General features: G+C 50.5%; 1 protein-coding gene across 3 annotated transcripts in view; it reads left to right on the forward strand.

Annotated features, from left to right (window-relative positions):
* The first annotated feature begins 2611 nt into the window (after nucleotides 1–2611).
* The window catches only part of FYN (FYN proto-oncogene, Src family tyrosine kinase), a 245068-nt gene continuing 226815 nt past the window's right edge, over nucleotides 2612–20864 (forward strand). For 2 of the 3 annotated variants that reach the window (XM_029047552.1, XM_029047556.1), the window contains exon 1: nucleotides 2612–2705. The gene's annotated coding sequence lies outside the window, so the exon portion shown is untranslated. Of the gene's footprint in view, nucleotides 2706–4851; nucleotides 5285–20864 lie in introns of those variants that run through there. The other variant, XM_029047553.2, reaches the window with a different exon arrangement.

Raw genomic sequence — 20864 nt, forward strand, 5'->3', positions numbered from 1 at the left:
CTGTGTTGAATGTTTCCTGGGTGCAAAGCACTGTACTGAACACTTGGGAGAGGACACTATAACGATAAACAGACACATTCCCTGCCCACAACGAGCTTACAGTCTAGAGGGGGAGAGATAGACAGCAATACCAATAAATCCATGACAGATGTGGACACAAGTGCTGTGGGGCTGGGAGGGGGGGAAGAGCAAAGGGAGCAAGTCAGGGCGACACAGAAGGGAGCGGGAGAAGAGGAAAGTCCGGGGCTTAGTCTGGGAAGGCTTCCCGGAGGAGGTGTGCCTTCCGTACAGCTCTGAAGGTCGAGAGAGTGATCGTCAGATTCGAGGAGGGAGGGCGTTCCGGGCCCGAGACGGGATGCGGACGAGGGGTCGGCGGGGAGACGGGCGAGAGGGAGGCCCAGCGAGAGGGTTAGCGCTAGAGGACCAAAGTGCTCGGCCGGGTTGTAGAAGGAGAGAAGCGAGGTGAGGTAGAAGGGGGCAAGGTGGTGGACTGCTTTAAAGCCAATGGTGAGGAGTTTTTTGTGTTTTAAAAGGGGCAAGGGTGGAGGTGATTATACCGTAGACTCGACGTGGGCAGGGAACGTGTTGCACTGTACTCCCCCAAGCGCTGAAGCGGCGTGCCTTAACGGAAAGAGCCCGGCCTTGGGAGTCAGAGGTCATGGATTCTAATCCCGGCTCCGTCACTTAACAGCCGCGCGACTCGGGCAAGTGACTTCACGTCTCTGTGCCTCAGTCACCTCATCTGTAAAATGGCGATTAAGACCGTGAGCCCCACGTGGGACAACCCGATGACCTCGTGTCTACCCCAGGGTTTAGAACATCTAGTAAGCGCTTAAGAAATACCTTTATTATAATTGTTATAATAGCGCTCGACATATAGTAAACACTTAAGAAATACCATTATTATTATTATGATAGCGAACAGTGCTCGAAATGGCAAGCGCTTAAGAAATACCATTCTTATTACTGTTATAACATTGCTTGACCCACAGTAAGGGCTTAACGCCATCTTTATCGTTACGATAACGGTGCTCAGAACAGCGCTCGACCCATAGTAAGCGCTTAAGATGTACCGTCATTACGACGATGATAACCGCTTAGGACAGGGCTCGACACCTAGTAAGTGCTTAATACCATTATTATCGTAACAGCGCCGGACACGTAGTAAGCGCTTAACACCATCTTTATCGTTATGATACAGTGCTCAGAACAGCGCTCGACCCACAGTAAGCGCTTAAGAAATACCATTACGACGATGATGACGACAGTGCTCGGGACGGGGCTCGACACCTAGTAAGCGCTTAAGAAACACCATTATTATGATGATGATGATCACAGTGCTCAGAACAGTGTTCGATACCTAGTGAGCGCTTAAGAAATACCGTCTTTATTATCGGAACGGTGCTCGACACACGGTAAGCGCTTAACACCGTCTTTATCGTGATGAAAACGGTGCTCAGAACAGGGCTCGATATCTAGTAAGCGCTTAAGAAATACCATTATTATGATGATGACAGTGCTCAGGACGGGGCTCGAAACCTAGAAAGCGCTTAAGAAATACCATCTTGATCAGCAGAACGCTGCCCGACCCACAGTAAGCGCTTAATGCCATCTTTATCACGATGATGACAGGGCTCGGACCGGGGCCCGACACCTAGTCGGCGCTTAAGAAAAACCATCTTTCATGCATTCCATAGTATTTATTGAGCGCCGACGAGGTGCGGGGCACTGTACTAAGCGCTCGGGATGGACAAATCGGTAACAGCTAGATAACAATGATCTTTATTATTATTACTGTCGGGAGTGCGCACCGACGGCGCTCAGCAAATAGGAGGGAATCCAGTTCACTGGGATAAAATAACGATAGCGCCCGAGGATGCGAAAGTTGCGCCGGGTCCGCGGCCCGGACAGACCAGCCAGCCAGCCAGCCAGGACCAGCCAGCCGCAGCCGCGGTCCCCACCCGTAGCGGACGGGCGGGCGGTAGAGGCGCGGAGTTGGCCGGCTTTTCCCCGGGAGGGCTAAGGGGGCGGGGAGAGAGAGGAGGGTCCGCGGGCCCGGCCGAGGCTGGATGGAGGGATGGAGGGAGGGAGGGAGGGATGGAGGGATGGACCGCCGAGGGGAGGTTTTCCGAAGGAAGCAGAGAAAGGAGCGGGGCGGCGGCCCCTTTAAGCGGCGCCGGGGACGCGCGCTCCTCCTCCCCCCCCCGCCCCCCTCCCTCCGGCCTCCCGGGCCGGACCAATCGGCGCCTCCCGCGGGCGGCGCCGGCCGCTCCTCATTGGCCGGCCGCCCCCGGCCCCGCCCCCCCTCCCCGCCCCCCCGCTCCCCGCCCCCCGCCCGCCCCCCCCTCCCCGGCTGCCCGGCCCCGGAGCGGCGGCGGCGGCGGTGCGGGCGGTGCGGGCGGTGCGGGCGGAGGAGGCGGCGGGGCCGTTGCGCCATCGGCCGGGAGCCGGAGCCGGAGCGGCGGCGGCGGCTGCAGCACATCCACCAGGCGGAGGAGGAGGAGGAGGAGGAGGAGGCCGAGGCCCCCGGCCCACCCCGCCGACCACGGCCGCGGGAGCCGCGGGGAGGACCGCCCCGACCCCCACCCCGCCCGCAGCGGGGCCCCCGGCGGAGCCGGGAGCGGGGCCGGAGCGGCAGCCCTCCGGAGCCGCCCGCCCTGGCCGCCCCACGAACATGTGAAAGGACCCCCCGCACCCCCTCCCAGGTACGGACCCGCACCCGCACCCGCAGGGAGGGACGGAGCGACGACCGACCGGGAGGAGGAGGAGGGAGGAGGAGGAGGAGAAAGGCCGGGACCGAGGATGCTCGCAGGCGGCGGCGGTGCTCCTCCCTCTCCTCCTCCTCCTCCTCCTCCTCCTCCTCCTCCTCCTCCTCCGCCTCGTCCTCGCCCTCCGTCCGCAGAGGCGGGGGCGTGCGGGGCCGGCCGGCCCGGGCCCCGCACATGGGGTGTGTGCCCCCGGAGCGGAGGCGGGGGCCCGGGGCCTTTCCCCCCTCCCCCGTCCGGCCCCCCGATCTGCCCCCCGAGGGCCGGGGCCGGGGCCGGGGGGAGCCGCAGCCGGGACCCTAACGGGGTGGGGGGGGGGGGGGTGCGCGTGTGTGTGTGTGTTTTGTTTTCATGACGAGGATGATGTAATCGGTGAATAATGGCCCATCCGAGGGAGTCGGGCCCGGCCTCCCCTCCTCCCTCTCTCCCTTCCTCCTCCAGCATCTCCAGTTGCCCCCCGCCGGCCTCCTCCTCCTCCTCCTCCTCCTCCTCTTCCCTCTTTCCTCTCCCTCGTGCCGGTCCCGGCCAGCCTCTGCCCCCCTCGCCTCCTCTGCCCCCCTGCAGTGCTTCTGTCGTGGCTCCCTTTGCCCCGACACTTCCCGTTTATTCCCTCTCCTGCCCCCCCCCCCCCCCATGCTGCTCCGTCTCCTCCTCCTCAGCTTCCCATTCCCTCCTCCTCCTTCTCCTCTTCCCATTCCCTCCTCCTCTTCCTCCTCCCCCCATTCCCTCCTTCTCAGCTTCCCATCATCTCCTTCTCGGCTTCCCATCCCTCTTCCTCCTCAGCTTCCCCTTCCTCCTCCTCCTCCTCCTCCTCCTCAGCTTCCCGTTCCCTTCTTCTCCTTCTCAGTCTTCCCATTTCCTCCTTCTCCTTAGCTTCCCATCCCTCGTCCTTCTCAGCTTCCCATTCCCTCCTCGGCTTCCCCTTGCCCCCCCTCCCCCCGCCCCCCATCCCCGCCGTGCCGCTGCATTTCCTCTTCCTACTTCCTCGGATCGGCTGCCGTTTTTATTCGGTCCCCTCCCTTCCCTTAAATCCCAAGCCCCGGGAAGAGGGTTCGCTGAGCCAGAAAGAGGCACCCGAGATTCGTCGCCGGGGCCCCGTGCACTGCGACTGACTGCAGAATAGGAGGAGGGGAAAGGGAGAATAGTAAATAAAATGAGCCTCCTTTCCCTGTCCCCGGACCTCTCCGTGCCTGTGGGGGTGGAGGGACACAAAGGCCCTTTTCAGCGCCCGGTGAGGACACGCAGAGCGCCCGGGGTATTGGGATTTTTTTTTTTCCCCCTTCTCGTTTCATCTTTCTGTTCCCCGGGCCTTCCCTTTCTCTCCGTCTCTTCCCAGATGAGGCGGGCGATCTGCCGTCGGATCCCCTCCTGCCACATTTTAGTGAGAAGGAAAAAGCGGCGGATGCCACCCGGAGGGTCGGAGGATCGTGCCGGATGTGCCGAGATGAAGTCGATACTGGGAACCGAGCGGTCGCCGCCGATTGTTTTTGTCTCTTTTGACCCGCCTCCTCGGAGTCGTCGTTCTGTCGTTCTCGGTGGCTTCTTGGCCTTTCTTCGAGGGGCGGAAACTGGGGCCCGAGGGTGAGGTGGGAGGGTAGAGCGGGATCTCTCAGGAGACGAGAGGAGGAGACCGGTGGCTCCGTCCATCCGTTAGGACGTTTCAGGGGAGGAGAGAGCGGGAGACCTCAGGTGTGACGGTCAGGTGCGCGAGGCCGCACGCTCGAGTCCTTTGTTGTGAGATCCCGTCGGTGGGTTCCCCGCGGTGGGGCGGATGCGACCGTGCCCGGGAGGCCGGCGGCGGCGGCGGCGCGGGTTGGCGAGGAGCGTGGGGTTGGAAAGTCTTGGGGGAGGCCTCGTCGCTCTCCTGCCCGTTGTTTAGCCTTCTCGCTCCCACACGTTCCTCCTGCCGGCCAAGCCGAGGCAAGATGCTTTCCACCCTTTGTGTTTTCTTTTCAGTTTTCCTCTTGGGTGGAGGAAGTGGTTGTTTTGATGTCTTCGGTCGGGGATACGCGACGGCCACGCTTTGGCGGCCTTTTGAGTGTATTACCGTAACCTCGCTCGTGTCGTCCTCGGGAAGAGTTTGCCTCCTCTTGTGTGATTTATATTCTTCTTTTAAATGCGGCGCATAGCGTGCGGAATCGATCGTGGAAAAACCTAGCTCGCCGAGTGCCGTCGTGTAGCAGTGTGGCAGATTTCTTCCAAAGGGGATCGTCGCAAGATTTGTCTTTCGACGTATGCTGAAGGAAAATGGTTTGGTGGATCTCAATATCCCTGGGCGTTTTTTCTTCAAAAGGTTTTTTATTAGTGGACTCTTTTTATCGGAGGAAAAAGTAACGTGGGGAACGGGGTTTACTTCTGAAAACCGAGGGGTTTTTTTTTCTGGAGTCCGGCTGGGTAGTCAGCAGGAAGAACGGCTAAATCGAACGACACTGAGCAAAAGGGACACAGTGGATGAGATGGAATTTTAACGAAACCCAAAGATCGATTGGTCTTGATTTCTCCGGATGTCCGCCGTAGAGGTTAGACGTACCTTGCTGGTAAAGCTCCGTGTAATCGTGCATTAAGCGTGTCTTTTTAACGAAATTTTTGATGTGCTGACAGTTGTCGATTCTCATTTAATAACAGGCCCTTCTAACGCGGCAATACTTTTTCTCTTCTGTTGTCGGCAAGTAATGGATTTGGCTGCCATTCTTTGCCTTCAGCTTGAGCGGTTCTGATCTCAGCATGGTCTCTTATCTTGGGATTGGACTCATAATAGCATGAAATCCCGACTACTTCGTACAGGTTGCAGAGAGAATTTTCAGATTGGTCGAGAAGCAATCCCTGTTAAAGCGGTACGGGCTAGTCCGGTGCAGGGAGATTTGAAAAAAAAAAGTGCTGCGAAAACACGTTAGGATAGACGGGGGCAGATGAAAGCAGGATCTGTCAGCACGAGGATCTGGACTCTATTCCGCAGGAGCCTCCGAATCGTACCGACGTTCGGAGTCCTGGACTGGTGTACTGCCAATCCAGGAGTCAGCCACAGCCATGGGCAGGGCACACTCCATTTTTTTAGACCCACCTCGATGATTGGCTCCGTTCCTGCTCTGGTAGAGACCGAGGCCGGACAGTGCCCCTCTTGAGCATGATTTTGCCTCACAAGGCTCATATTCCGCTCCGTATCCCAATCCTTCATTTGCTTATGTTATTTACCCGAGGACCTAGAAGAAGAGGCTGGCTGAGGAGAGATGGATGGCCAGGTGGAACTCTGAGCAGCCGTTGCTGTTTCCGGGTCGGATTTTCCCGGCCGATCCTATCCCACCTGGCCCGCGTTCCGTTCCTGGTCCTGCTTCTCCCACCTCCCCCCAAAGCCAAGGCTGGGATTGGACTATCTGAGGCTGGGAATGGGATCAGAAGGAGACCCAAACCTCATTATTTCCAGAGGACCCTGCCGGGCATGTGCAATTAGTGAGCATCTACCCAGCGGTCTCCGGAGGCTGCCCTGTTTGAGGAGGGAGGCCGATGTGGAGGTGCTAAAGGACGTACACGCCTGGTATCTTGATCTGGGAGGGACCTGACCCAACGTAGCCTCGTGGATAGATCTGTGCAAGGACTTGCAGCTCGATCCAGACGTGAGCCCCAGTGACTTTCTCTCGTAACCTCTGGGTGTAAAAAATGAAATCACCCCCTTCGGTGTTCTCTGAATTCCCTCTCCTATGTGTTCATATGCATTATGTGTTTGTGCACTCCAGTCACGCTATATATGTGTATGTGGGGGGTGAATCAATAGGTGTTTATGCCCTACTGCAGTAGATGAATTGTAAAAAATTTGTAGTCTGTTGCAGCTGTGTGTTTAAAAAAAAAAAAAAAAGAGAGAGAACTGTGGTTCCTTCCCAGCCAACTGCATCAGTTGGGGGTGGGGGGAAAGGGAGAGAGAGAGACTGTGACTGTCTTGGACGTGAGTGAGATCCCATCACAGGTCCTCCGGGGACATAAGGGCTAAAGAGAAGGAAGGAAGACAGAAAGTATGTGTGTGAATTTTTAAAAGTCTCGCTGGAACAAGAAAGCCTGAAACGAGTTTTGAGTGGACTAGGAAAAATAATTCCTGGCAAGGGTTGGGAGAGTAGTTTGGAAGAGAAGTTTGAGAAACATAGTGCTTTGGGGGTGGGTTTTTTGCCTTAAAAAACTGAAGGCTTGAAAACTCTCTTTTAATGTTTGCTGAAGTCTGTAGGCCATTTAAAGAACAGCTCCCTTGTTGTCAAATGATAATCAGAATGTTAGCATTGTTCCAATGTGACTCTCTTGTGCTTATGCTAGTAGAACCGAACTCTGAAATTTTGTTTTCACGTTATAAGTGGTTTGTGGGCAGGGAAGTGACTCGCCTTGATGATGACTTTTGTTTCTGGGTTTGTGGAATCATTCAAAAGAGCTAGAAAATGTTCCAGTTTACAATTTTGAAGCCACTAAAGGAAATAAATGAACTGGCTAAATGATGGTATTCAACTGGAATAGGGCTGGAAGGAGCATTTATAGCCAGAGACTCTTCGGGTTTGATGAGAGCAGAAGAATAAACCAATATGAGAAAAGTTGAACTGAAGATCTCTCTCCCTCTGTCCCCAAACAAAAATATTGATTCTTTTTCAATATATAGAGAATATTGCCACTTGGGCCGACAGCAATATCGTTGGAGTTGCGAGGAGGTCGCTGACCGTACCTTAACGGTATTTATTGAGCACTTAATGTGTGCAGAGCACTGTAATAAGCGCTTGGGAGAGTACGATACAACAGAGCTGGTAGATGTGGTCCCTGCCCACAAGGACCTCACGGTCTATGGGGAGAGTCAGGCAGTACACGGGGTGAGGGTCCGGGAAGCCATCGCCCGGATCTGCCTCGAGCTCTCCCTTCCGTCCTGCCCCAGCCTTGCCTCCCAGAGGGCCAGGGCCACGATAGTAGTAATAATAATCGTAGTAATCGTGGTATTTAAGTGCTCACTACGTGCGAGGCACTGTATTAAACCCCGGGATGAATATAAGCAAATTGGGTTAGATGCGGTCCCTGTCTCACATGGGGCTCACGGTCTTAATCCGCATTTTACAGATGAGGGAACTGAGGCAAAGAAAAGTGAAGCAACTCGCCCAAGGTCACCCAGCAGACCGGTGGCAGAATCGGGTTTAGAACCCAGCTCCTTCTGACTTCTAGACCCGTACTCTATCCACTAGGCCATGCTGATGATGATATTCGTTGGGCGCAACTCACTGCCTATGAAATGCTCGCAAAATATGTGACATGGTCCCTGCCCTCGAGGAGCTTACACAGTGACTCCTCAAATATAGTATGTCTAAAAGCAGAACATCTCAACTTCCCACCCAAACCCTGTCCTTCCCCTCACTTTCCCATCACTATAGACGGCATCACATCCTTCCCGTCTCACAAGCCCGTAACCTTGGTGTTATCCTTGACCCTCTCTCTCATTCGACCCGGATATTCAATCCGCCACTAGATCCTGTCGATTCGACCTTCACCACGTCGCTACAATCTGCCTTTATCTCTCCATCCAACCTGCTGCCACATTGATCCAGGCACTTATCCCATCCCTCCTTGATTACCTTATCAACCTCCTTGCTGACCTCCCTGCCTCCTGTCTCTCCCCATTCCAGTCCATACTTCACCCTACTGCCCAGATCATTTTTTTACCAAAACGTTCAGGCCACGTTTCCCCGCCCAAGAAACTCCAGAAGTTGCCCCTCCATCTCCACATCAAACAAAAACTCCTCTCCGTTGGCTGTAAAGCAGTCAATCACCTCGGCCCCTCCTACCTCCCATCGTGACTCTCCTAATACAACTCAGCCCTCACACTTCACTCCTAGTGCTCACCGTCTTACTGTACCTCGATCTCATCTATCTTGCCGCTCACCTCTCGCCCTGTCCTGCCTCTGGCCTGGAAGACCGCCGCCCCCCACCCCCCCATATCTGACAGATAATTATTCTCCCCCACTTTAAAGCCTTATTAAAGACACAGCTCCTTCAAGAGACCTTTCCTGACTAAGCTCTCCTTTCCTCTTCTCCCTCTGCGACACCCTGACTTGCATCCTTTATTCATCCCCGCTCCCCCCAGCCCCGCAGCACTTTTGCACATATCTGTAATTTATTTACATTAATGTCCATCACTCCCTCTAGACTGTAAGCTCCTTGTGGGTAGGGAATGTGTCTGTTCATTGTTGAATTGTACCCTCCCAAGTGCTTATTAAAGCACTTTGCACACAGTAAGCGCTCAGTAAATACAAATGAATGACAGACATCCAAAATATTTACAGTTGAATGTAAATCAAATGAACATGGTTATAAATAATTACTCTACTAATAATAATGATAGTGTTTAAGTGCTTACTATGGGTTAAGCACTGTTCTAAGCGCTGGGGTAGATACAAGTCGGTCAGGTTGTTTACAGTCCCTGTCCCACATAGGGCTCACACTCTTCATCCCCATTTTACAGCTGCGGTAACTGAGGCCCAGAGAAGTGAAACGACTTGCCGAAGGTCACGCGGCAGACATGTGGTGGAGCCAGGATTCCAACCCTTGATCTTCTGACCCCAGGCTCTGTCCGCCAAGTCACGCTGCTTCTCCTTCTACTAAAGGGCTGGTACTGGCTGGTGTGTTTGAAGGGTTCAGGGCATTGGGAATTTTAGTGGGGAAGGCTTTGCTGAAGATAGGATTTTTGAAGGGGAGGGTTGGGAGGGATGTTACGGTCTGACAGTTTTTGGGAGAGAGTTCCAGACCGGGAAAGCTAAACGAGTCGGGGGATGGATGCGGGGGAATGGAGCATAAGGTACAGCAGAGGAAGAAGGAAGAGATCGGTGGAGGACGGGACGGCGGGGGGAGTAGTGAAAAGGGATGTGGGATGGGAAGATTTGATGGCGAGCCTTGAAGCTAACCAAGAGAAGGTTTTATAAGATGAGGAAGGAGAAGGGGAAGCCAATAAAAGAGTAGAGAGAAGTGTGCTGAGCGGTGTTTCCGGAATTAATCAGTGGCATTTAGTGAGGTTTTATTGTGTGCAGAGCACTACGCTAAGTGTTAGGGACAGTATAAAATAACAGAATTGGTAGACACATTCCCTAGATTGTGAACTTGTTGTGGGCAGCGAAGGTATCTGATGTTGCATTCTACTCTCCCAAGTGCTTAGTAAAGTGCTTTGCACACAGTAAGTGCTCAATAAATACGATCGAATGAATAAAGGAACATTCCCTGCCCACGGGGGGAGGCAGGCATTAAAATGAATTACTTATTGTGTACATTGTGTGGGGGGCTGAGAATGGGGCATATATCAAGTGGAGTCCAGATCCACGAGCATATGTGACGCAGAAGGGAGAACGAGTAGGGGAAATGAGAGCTTAATCGGGGAAGGTCTGTGCCATAGCATGAAAATAAATATTGGAGGGGTGAGAGGATTGAGGGAGGGAGACCAGCTCAGAGGCTGATATGGGCTTCTAGCCTCAGTGATGAAAACTTCTACTTTGGGGAGACGGAGGTGGTGGTTCCAGGCAACGTGGTGTAAGAATCATTCGGTAAATCATTTATATTTATTGAGCACTTATTCTGTGCAGAGCACTGTACTGACCACTTGGGAAAGTACAATGTAAAAGAGGTTTTTATGGTATTCGTTAAGCACTTATTGGGTGGTAGACCCTGAACTAAGCCCTGGGGTAGATGGTTCTGAAGTTGGGCACAGTTCATGTTCCACGTGGGGCTAAGAGCTTTAATCCCCATTTTACAGATGAGTTCGTCGAGGCACGGAGAAGTGCCTCAAGTACTCAAGGTCACTCAGCAGATCTGAGATTAGAACCCAGGTTCTCTGACTCCCAGGTCCGTGCTCTATCCACTAGGGCACCCTGACACGTTTCCTGCCCACGGGGTGCTTACGTGTAGAAGGGGAGTCAGAGATTAATAGAGATCGATAAATTATGGTTATGTGCAGACACGTTGTGGGGCTGAGGGTGGGCTGAATAAAGGGTACACATTCAAGTGCAAGGATGACGGAGAAGGGGAAATGAGGGTTTAGTCAGGAAAGGCCTCTTGGGATGTGACTATAATAAGGCTTTAAAGATGGGGAGAGTAATGGTCGGTCGGATACGAAGGGGGAGGTAGTTCCAGGCCAGAGGCAGGAAGTGGGCGATGGGCCGGTGGCTAAGGAGACGAGACAGGTACAACGAGTAGGTTAGCATCAGAGGAGCGAAGCAAACTTGTTGGATTGTGGTAGGGGCGAGGCAAGATAGGAGCGATCGAGTGCTTTAAAGTCAATGGCGAGGCGTTGGTGTTTGACGCGGAGGAAGATGGGCAACGACTGGCGGTTGTTGAGTGGGGAAACATGAACTGAATCGTTTTTTGGAAAAATGATCCAGTTAAGTATGAACTGGAGTTGGGGAGGCAGGAGGCTGGGAGGTCAGCAAGGAGGCTGATGCAGGGTAGGATAGAATAAGCGCTTAGGTCATTGAGATAGCAGTATGCTCGGAGGGGAAAGGATGGTTTTTAGAGACACCGTGAGGGTGGAACCGACAGGATTTGGTTACACGTTGACTGCATTGGTGTAATGCGAGGGTTTGGGAGTTTTGACGAGGAGTTCTGTTTTGGACGTGTTAAATTTGAGGAGTCAGCAGGACATCGCCACTTGGGTGTCCAAGTAGAGATGTCCCGAAGGCAGGAAGAAATACAAGACTGCAGAAAAGGGGAAAGATCAGGGCTGGAGATGTAAATTTGGGAATCCTCCACATAGAGATGGTAGTTGAAGCCATGAGAGTTCTCTGAGGGAGAGAGTGTAGATGGAGAATAGAAGGGGACCCAGAAGTGAGCCTTGAGCGACTGTGACAGAAGGTGGGAAGAGCCTGCGAAAGAGACTGAGAATGAGAGGCCAGAGAGAGATAGGAGAACCAGGAGAAGACAGTGACGGTGAAGCCAAGATTAGATAACGTTTCCAGGAGAAGGGAGTGATCTGAATGGCAAAGGCAGCTGTAGGTCCAGTGGGATTTGAAGAACCGGTGGGATTAATCAATCAGTCAGTTGTATCGTTTGAGTACTTATTGGGTACAGAGCACTGTATTGAGTGCTTGGGAAAGTACAGTATAATAGATACATTCCTTGACCGCGGTGAATTTATATCATAGAGGAATTAGAGAAGCAGCGTGGCCTCGTGGATAGAGCACAGGCCTGAGAATCAGAAGGACCTAGGTTCTAATCCCGGCTCCATCGTCCTCTGTCTTCTGTGTGATCTTGGACAAATCACTTATCTGTGCCTCGGTTACATCCTCTGTAAACTGGGGGTTATTGCTGTGAGGCCCGTGTGGGAAAGGAACTGTGTCCAACCTGATTAGCTTGTATCTACCCCAGTGTTTAGAACAGTGCCTGGTGCATAGTAAGCGCCTAACAAATACCAATAACAACAAAATGGATAGTGTTCAAACTGATTAATTTGGTTCATTCACTCAATCGTATTTATTGAGCACTTACTGTGTGCAGAGCACTGTACTAAGCGCTTGGGAAGTACAATTCGGCAACCGATAGAGACAATCCCTAACCAACAACGGCCTTACAGTCTAGAAGGGGGAGACAGACAACAAAACAAAACAGGTAGACAGGCATCAGTGCCATCAAAATAGATAAATAGAATTATAGATATATGCACATCATAAATAAAATAGAGTAATAAATATGTACAAATATATACAAGTGCTGTTGGGGGGAAGGGGGTAGAGCAGAGGGAGGGAGTTGGGACGATGGGAGGGGAGGAGGAGCAGAGGAAAAAGGGGACTCAGTCTGGGAAGGCCTCTTGGAGGAGGTGAGCTCTCAATAGGGCTTTGAAGAGGGGAAGAGAGGCAGTTTGGCGGATGTGAGGAGGGAGGGCATTCCAGGACAGGGGCAGGATGTGGGCCAGGGGTTGACGGCGGGAGAGGCGATAAAGAGGCCCAGTGAGGAGGTTAGCGGCACCAGAGAAGCGGAGTGTGTGGGCTGGGCTGTAGAAGTAAAGAAGGGAGGTGAGGTAGGAGGGGGCAAGGTGATGGAGACCTTTGAAGCCAATAATGAGGAGTTTTTGCTTCATGCAAAGGCAACCACTGGAGATATTTGAGGAGGGGAGTGACAGGCCAAGAACGTTCCTGTAGAAAGATAGTCTGGGCAGCAGAATGAAGTATAGACTGAAGCAGGGAGAGACAAGAGGATGGGAGATCAGAGAGGAGGCTGATGCAGTCATCCAGTCGGGACAGGATGAGAGATTGTACCAACAAGGTGGTGGTTTGGATAGAGAGGAAAGGGCAGATCTTGGCAATGTTGCGAAGGTGAGGTCGGCAGGTTTTGGTGACGGATTGGATGTGTGGGGTGAATGAGAGAACGGGGTCAACGAGGTTGCGGGCCTGTGAGACGGGATCTACCCCAACGCTTAATACAGTGCGTGTATTATAGTAAGCGCTTAACAAATGCCATTTTAAAAAAATCCAGAAGTTTTGGTGGTAGATTAAATATGAGGGTTTAAAGAAAATGCAGTGAAGAATGACACCAAGGTTATGTACTTCTGGGACAAGGTGGGTAGTGATGTTATCGATGGAGATGGGCAAGTTAGAAGGCGGAGTGGATTAGCGAGGAAAGAAGAGTAGTTTGATTTAAGACATATTAAATTTGAGGTGTGGGTGGGAAATCCAAGAGAAGATGTCATGGAGACAAGGAGAGATTCAGGATTATAGGTTAGATACGAGATCGGCACAAGCGACGGTAGATGTGGCTGTCATCTGCAGCTGCAGCGGTGGGAGCTGGAACCTCTGGAGCAGATGCGCTCCCCTGGTGAGTGGGTGTCCCGCCAGAGGAGCGGGGGCCCCCGAACTTAGAGAGGACGAGAGGACGAAGAGGGGCCGGTGGGCTAAACAGAGAAGGAACAGTCAGAGAGGAAGCAGGAGAACCAGGTCAGGACCGTATCCTGATAGCATGGCAAAGAGGAGGAGAGACTGGCCCGCTTTCTGTCTTCTTTTTTTCGGGGGGGGTGGGGAGGGGTGTTTGTTAAACGCTTACTCTGTGCCAGGCACTGTAGTAAGCACTAGGGTAGCTATCAGCTAATCAGGATGGACACAGTCGCTGTCCCACATGGAGCTCACGGTCTTAATCCCCATTTTACAGATGAGGTAAAGAATAATAATAATTGTGGCATTTGTTAAGCGCTTACTCTGTGCCAGGCACTGTACTTGGCGCTGGGGCGGATATAAGCAAATTGGGTTGGAAATGATTCCTGTCCTATATGGGGCTCACAGTCTCAATCCCCATTTTACAGTCGATGGAACTGAGGCAAGGAGAAGTGAAGTGACTTGCCCAAGGTCACACAGCCGACAAGTGGCAGAGCTGGGGTTAGAACCTACGACCTCCTGACTCCCAGGCCCGTGCTCTATCCACTACACCATGCTGCTTCTCCATGTTAAGTGACTTGTCCAACGTCACGTATCAGACAAGTGGGTTAATCACGATTAGAACCCAGGTCCTTCTGACCCCCCCATCTTCTAGGCCAGGCTGCTGCTTGTCCGCTGGGTCAAAGGCTACCGAGGGGTCCAGGGGATCAGGACGGAATATGGTCCTTTGGACTAGGCTTTAAGGAGCTCATCGGTGACTTCGGAATGTGCAGCCTTGGAGAATTTGAAGAGGATCAAAAGCCTGATCCTTCCAGGTCAAGAAGAGAGTTGGAAGAGAGGCAGCTGAGGGAAGCGGGTTCGTATGATTCCCTCCAAGAGGTTGATAGGACTGGGAGTGAGTAGATGTGATGACAGCTGGAGCGGACTTTGGAATCGGGAGAGTTTCCTTAGAATGAGGGAGACTGGAGCATGTTTGAAAGCAGAAGTGGGGAAGCCATCAGAGAGTGAAGCTTTGAAAATAGCAGTGAGGCAAGGGAAGAGAGTGAGAGCAACTGTTTTTAGGAGGTGAGAGGGTATAGAACAGTTGTGCAAGAGGCTCTGGAGAGCAGGTGGGAACCCTCCTCTTGAGAAACAGCTGGGAGACAGGAGGAAGGCGAGGAAGCGAGAGTAGAGTGGTGATAGGAGGTGGGGGAATTTGGGGGTGATTTCAGTTTTACCAACAAAAAAAAGATGACGAGGCTGTCAGAGTTTAGGGAGGGTGGCAGTGGGGGGAACCGAGTCAGAAGGCCATCGGTTCTAATCCCGCCCCCGCCGGGTTCTAATCCCGCCCCCGCCACTCGTCGGCTGGGTGACCTTTGGCGAGTCACTTTTATGGGCTTCAGTTACCTCATCTGTAAAATGGGGATTGAGACTGTGAGCCCCTCGTGGGAAAAGGACTCTGTCCAACTCGATTTGCTCTTATCTACCCCCGGCACTTAGAACGGTCCTTGGCACGTAGTAAGCGCTTAGTAACTGCCATAATTATTATTATTAATAAACGGGGGTTTTTGGAGGGAAGTTGAGGCTTAGAGATTTTGGGAGGTGTTCTAGGCATAGGAATCAGAGTTAGCGATCTGAATTCTAGTAGGATAAGGTGACTTTGTAGTGGGGAAATTCTGCCCCGAGCCTGCCTTCAGCTGCGTAGGTGCCGGCTCTAGGGAAGCAGATGGTGGGAGCCACCCAGGACTGGGAAGTGGGGAAAAGGGAGATCTGGGACTCCATTCGTCTCCCGTAGCTCCTGTCCTAAAGCCCCCACTGCAGGAGCAAAAATGCCCCATTCCCCACCCTCATCGCCTTACCTCTTGAGTTCCCTTCAGAGCACTATAGTTCTTGTAGTTCAATCCTCATGCTGTTTTGTCACAGTATTTAAGAAGCACTTAGAATGCCTTAATCTCTGTGGTCAGTACAAAAGCCATGTGGAGCTCCCGGAAGCGGAGGGGTGCAGAGTAAGCAGGTCGTCTTCTCACAGACGACTTCTCTGTGAGAAGCACCACTAAACTCTGCCTTACGGACCCGTATCCCAGGGCACTTCTGCAAGGAAAACCCTCTGACAGTAAAAACTCCCTATCCTTCTATTATTATTATTATTGTTGTTATTACTATGATTCTTTTAAGCGTCTCTATGTGCCAAGAACCATTCTCAGACCTGGGGCCGATGCAAGTTAATCAGGTTGGACAGGGTCCCTGTCCCACACGAAGCTGACCGTCTAAGAACGAGGGAGTAGCGTTAATCCCCGTTTTACAGATGGAGAGACTGAGGCACAGAGAAGTTAAGTGACTTGTCCAAGGTCACAGCAGATGCATGGCTTCTCTGCCATCGCCTAATGATTGCCCTAGTTGTCTGCAGTGAGAATTTCATTGTTGGGGTTGAGGGGAGGAGAATACTCTGGGCTAGTCTCGTTTCATTTATATTACTGCATTAATATATGATCCACATATTGCAGTTTACTCTGAACTAGGTGTTGAGTTTTAGGTTAAAAAAAGGGGTTGTTTCACCTCCTCTCTTCTGCCTTGAACTCCCTCCTCCTTCCCATCCAGCAGACCACTGTGACCAACCCAGTTATCTTGTATCTACCCCAGCGCTTAGAACAGTGCCTGGCACATAGGAAGCACGTAACAAATACCATCAAGAAAAGCCCCAAACCAAAACCCCACAGCTCTGCCCCTCTTCCATGCCCTTCTGAAATCACATCTCCTCCAGGAGGCCTTCCTGGATTCATCTTTCATTTCCCTTCCCTGTTTTTCTCCCCCCGCCCCACCAAATGTCAGTTTACCACTTTCACTTCGCCTAAGCATTTGGGTTTTCCCGTCTTTCCTCCCCTTCCCCCACCTTATCACTTTCATTTGTAACTTTTATACTCTGTTACTTGTTCCTATCTATAATTCATTTTAGGGTTTGTCTCCACTGTTAGATTGTAAGCTCCTTGAGGGCAGGGAACTGACTACTGATTCTGTTATACTCTCCCGAGGGCTTAGCGCAGTGCTCTGCACACAATAGGCCCCTGATTAATTAAAAATCTATTTAGTTTGCCATTGTTACTTCCCTGAGGAGTCGCTGTTGCAGTGAATTATATCTCTTCCATGAGCTGCTAGTAACTTCCATGAGCACCACAAATAAAGAATAGATAGTAAAAGAAAGCCAGAGTTAGTTTTCAGATGAACCTTTGAACATCCTGTGAATCCTGAGAGAAGTTCTGCCTCAACACTTCATAGTTATGAGTCTTTCTTTCGGTGAAACTTCAGGATGCATATTTATTTGCACAGTTGCCTTCACTGTTTAATTTCCTCCCCTGTGCCCCAGGTCTTTTATGAGAAAATACCTTTTTTTTGGCATGTACCACGGATCGGTAATTTTAAGCAGAAACTGTGGCATGTGTCAGGGTAGGAATGGGAAAGGGTCAGAACGTGGCACCACCAAAGATGAGTTTATGCTCTGGGATACAAAGAGAGATGGGAATGGGGGGCGGTTTACTATAACTCATTGAGAGCCTGGGGTGTATAGTGCTTGGGAGAGGGCAATAGAAATAAGAGATGCAGTCTCAAGTGCCTTCTTACCTTTCTCTTACTCTCCCCTCCATTTATTTCTCCTGCTCTTCTTATTTCTATACTTAATTCCCTCTTTTGGAGTTGCAAAAAGTGGAACATTCATTCATTCAGTAGTATTTATTGAGCGCTTACTATGTGCAGAGCACTATACTAAGCGCTTGGAATGTACAATCGAACAATTACATGAGTAAACGTGATATTCTGAAGTTTAGTCCATTCCTCCAGAATTATATTAAAAGGTACTAATTCACTGATCTCTTTTTGTGATTTCATCGAAGCTGGCCAATGAAGAAATCCTCAGTATTTACTGTGCATGTGCAGAGCACTATACTGAACCTCCTTATATATTAGTGACTGTAATAGGGATAGTAGATATAGGACTCTCTGCCCCTAAGGAGCTAAAGATCTAGTGGGGAAGGCAAACATTAAAATAAATTACATGTTGGGGTAACATTACGGGGGACGGGGGGAAATGATTTATTAAGAGCTATGGGTGCTGGGGAGAAAGTAGAAATACTGAACTTGCAGGAGGAAGGGGATGTAGAGAGGGGAAATGAGGGTTTAATCGGAGAAGGCCTCCTGAAGGTAATGTGGTTTCAGTAGTAGGGCCTTGAAGGTGGGGAGAGAAGTGGTCTGTCGCATGTGATGGGTGGGGAGTTCCAGGAAAAAGGGAGAGCTCGAGAAAGAGGTCAGTGGCAAGAGAAACAAGAATGAGGCGTAGTGAGTAGGTTGGCTTCAGAGGAGCTCAGTGCACTGGGTGAGGAAGGGGGATAAGCAGAGGGGCTCAAGGGTTTCTGTTCGATGCAGAGGGGAATGGGTGACCCCTGGAGATTTTTGAAGAATCGGAAGGCAGGTGCAAAGTGGTGCGTTAGAAAAATGATTTGGGCAGGGAGCGTGTCTACCAACACTGCTGTACTCTTCCAAGCGCTTAGTGCCGTGCTCTGCACACAGTAAGTGACCAATAAATACCACTGATGATGATGATGACGTCAGTGAATTCCGGTCCAGAGAAGGGAAAGACTGTAGGCAGGGAGGTCTGCTTGGAGGCTGATGCAGTAAGATCCTCGTGGGCGGGGAACGTGTCTACCGACTGTGTTGGATTGTGGTCTCCCAAGTGTTTAGTTCAGTCCTCTGCTCACAGTGAGCACTCAATAAATACCGTTGACAGATTGGTGTAACAAGTGCCCGGACCAGCAAGGTGGCCTTTCGAATAGAGAAGAAGGGGCAGCTTCTGGAGATGTCGTGTCGGAAGAACCGATAAGGTTTGGTGACAGACTGAATATGGGATTGAAAGACAGCCAAGGGTAATGTCAAGGTTGTAGCTTTGAGGGATGAAGAGGATGATGGTTTTCATCAGTGTTTTCAAAGTTAGGTAGAAGAGAGGATTTGGGAGCAAAGATGAGGAATTCAGTTTTAAATAGGTTGCTCTAGAGGTGCCAGCAGAACATTCATAAAGAGATGTCCTGGAGGCAGCTGGAGATGTGAGATTGTTCTCTCTGGCCGCCTCATTCTTCACAGTCCGTTCATTCCGTCGTATTTATCGAGCGCTTACTTTGTGCAAAGCACTCTCCTGAGCACTTGGGAGAGTACAGAATAACAATAAACAGAGACGTTCAGTTGTCACTACAACCCCTAACACTGGTCCTTCGAACCTCAACACAGCTCCCTGGCTCCGTCAGTGTTGCCCCCCATCATTTGATGTGACCCTTAAACTGGGCGGTAAGCTCACCGTCAGCAGGGAATGTATCTGCCAGCTCCGTTGTATCCTACTCTGTCAAGCGGTTAGCGCAGTGCTCTGCACACCATAAGCACTCAATAAATGCCTTTGATTGAGAGTTCCTCATAGAAACACCACATGCATTAAACCCACACTCTTATTTTTGCCCATCATTTTACAACAGCTGTACCCTGGCAAACGGTTCGGATCAGGCAGTTTCAAAGATCAAAGCCTTCCGCGAAAAGTGGAGAGAATGAGGCTCTAGCTACCAAAGACACCGGGTTTAGGCCTGCGCTTCATGGTTTTCACTGACAGGGCCCGCACTTGGAATTGAGGAGTTTGAAAATTTTTCTGGGCCACGAGAGTGGTAGTGAGAGCCGAATATTCAAAGGCTCAGGAGGGAGCTTAAAGGAGAAAAAGAACAAAGGCAAGCCCAGTGATTCTGAAGCCACAACTGCCTGGAACAGGTAGTGAAGAGTTAGAGAAACGTCAACCGGATGAGAGTCTCAGAGAGGAGCCAAAGGGGAGACTGAAGATTGCAAATCCTTCACAGCAAGACCTCTTACTTTGAAATATTTTAAAAATAGAAATTACCGGGATCTTTTTGAATTTGCGGCCTTTATCTGATTAATTTTGACACTTTTTTTCCTCAAAGCTTCCATCTCTGAGAAAGCCAGAAATAACAGATTTGGAATGTTTTTGTCAAAGGAGGCTGTCTACTTGATAGCAAAGGAAGGGCTTTAAATACAAACTATCCTTTATTTAGGATGCTAGGTAATGGCAGTTTTCGGAGAAATGGAGGTTTCTATTTCCACCAAATATTTGGGTCTTCCTGAAAAGTAGACATTTATTTTAATAATAAGTATGGTATTTGTTGAGCACTTACTATGTGCAAAGCTCTACAGTAGATACAGGATAATCAGGTCAGACATGTGGGGCTCACAGAAAGGACTTTCTTACAAAAATCACCCCGTGCCTGCCCACAAAACATGTAAGTGTAGTTTTACCTTAAAGTTGCTGCTCATTCTTGGCACCTTATTTGCCACAACCAGTTCAGGGCATTTTATGCACAGTTCTTTCTTTCTGTATCCTGCCCATTTTAAATATCAAGAATGTAAATAAGCCCTTAAGCAAAATACACTGTTGGTATCTATTAAGAGAAAGGAACACTGTAGCTGCTTTTTTCTCAGCAGTAAGTTCAAAAAATTTGTCAGTCGGCTGAAGGCTGTGTCTTGCCGATGCACTAATGGAAGTGAAATAACTCCAGCCTGGTGTCTTGTGAGCAATTCTGTTTTTTGAAATGCAGAGTTTGTCTTCTCTTTTGCTTATTTGTACTCTTCACTTCTCATGGGCCTCCCTTCTCCACTAGAAACGTCTTTAGGCGTCTGTGATTACTTCTCATCGAATGTGATTCTGAATTGGAAACTGTACACCTTCCTTACACCTTTTGAAAATGTTCATTCCCATTTTTTTCCTTCTTGTAGTTCTCTTTTCTCCATGTTTGTTCCTTGGCCTTTGAATAAATAACGGTAATGATATTTATTAGATTCTTCCTATATCCCAAAGTGTGGCGCAAAGCACCAGAGTAGATTCAGCTAATCAGGTCAGATATAATCCTTGTCTCACACGGGACCCTCTGTCTAAAAGATGGGGACACCAGAGATCTAATCCCCATTTTACACACTGATAACATTTTAATAATCTAATTGCCTGAGGTTCTTGGAAAATAAACCACAAAAAAAATGAAGATAAATTAAGACTTTCTAGTCCGTGTTTTATGTCTTTTTGGCACTAACTGGTTTTCTGGAAGCTCCAGAGATTTCAGTTTAGACAACTTGATTTGATTTCAACAATTTGTCATCGGGATGGTAGACTTTTTTGGGAAACACATTTTTTGGAAGACTCTCCAAGATTCATGAATAAATAATGTCACTTGCATATAAT

The sequence above is a fragment of the Ornithorhynchus anatinus genome, chromosome 19, assembly GCF_004115215.2.
Source record: "Ornithorhynchus anatinus isolate Pmale09 chromosome 19, mOrnAna1.pri.v4, whole genome shotgun sequence".
In the NCBI taxonomy this organism is placed as follows: domain Eukaryota; kingdom Metazoa; phylum Chordata; class Mammalia; order Monotremata; family Ornithorhynchidae; genus Ornithorhynchus; species Ornithorhynchus anatinus.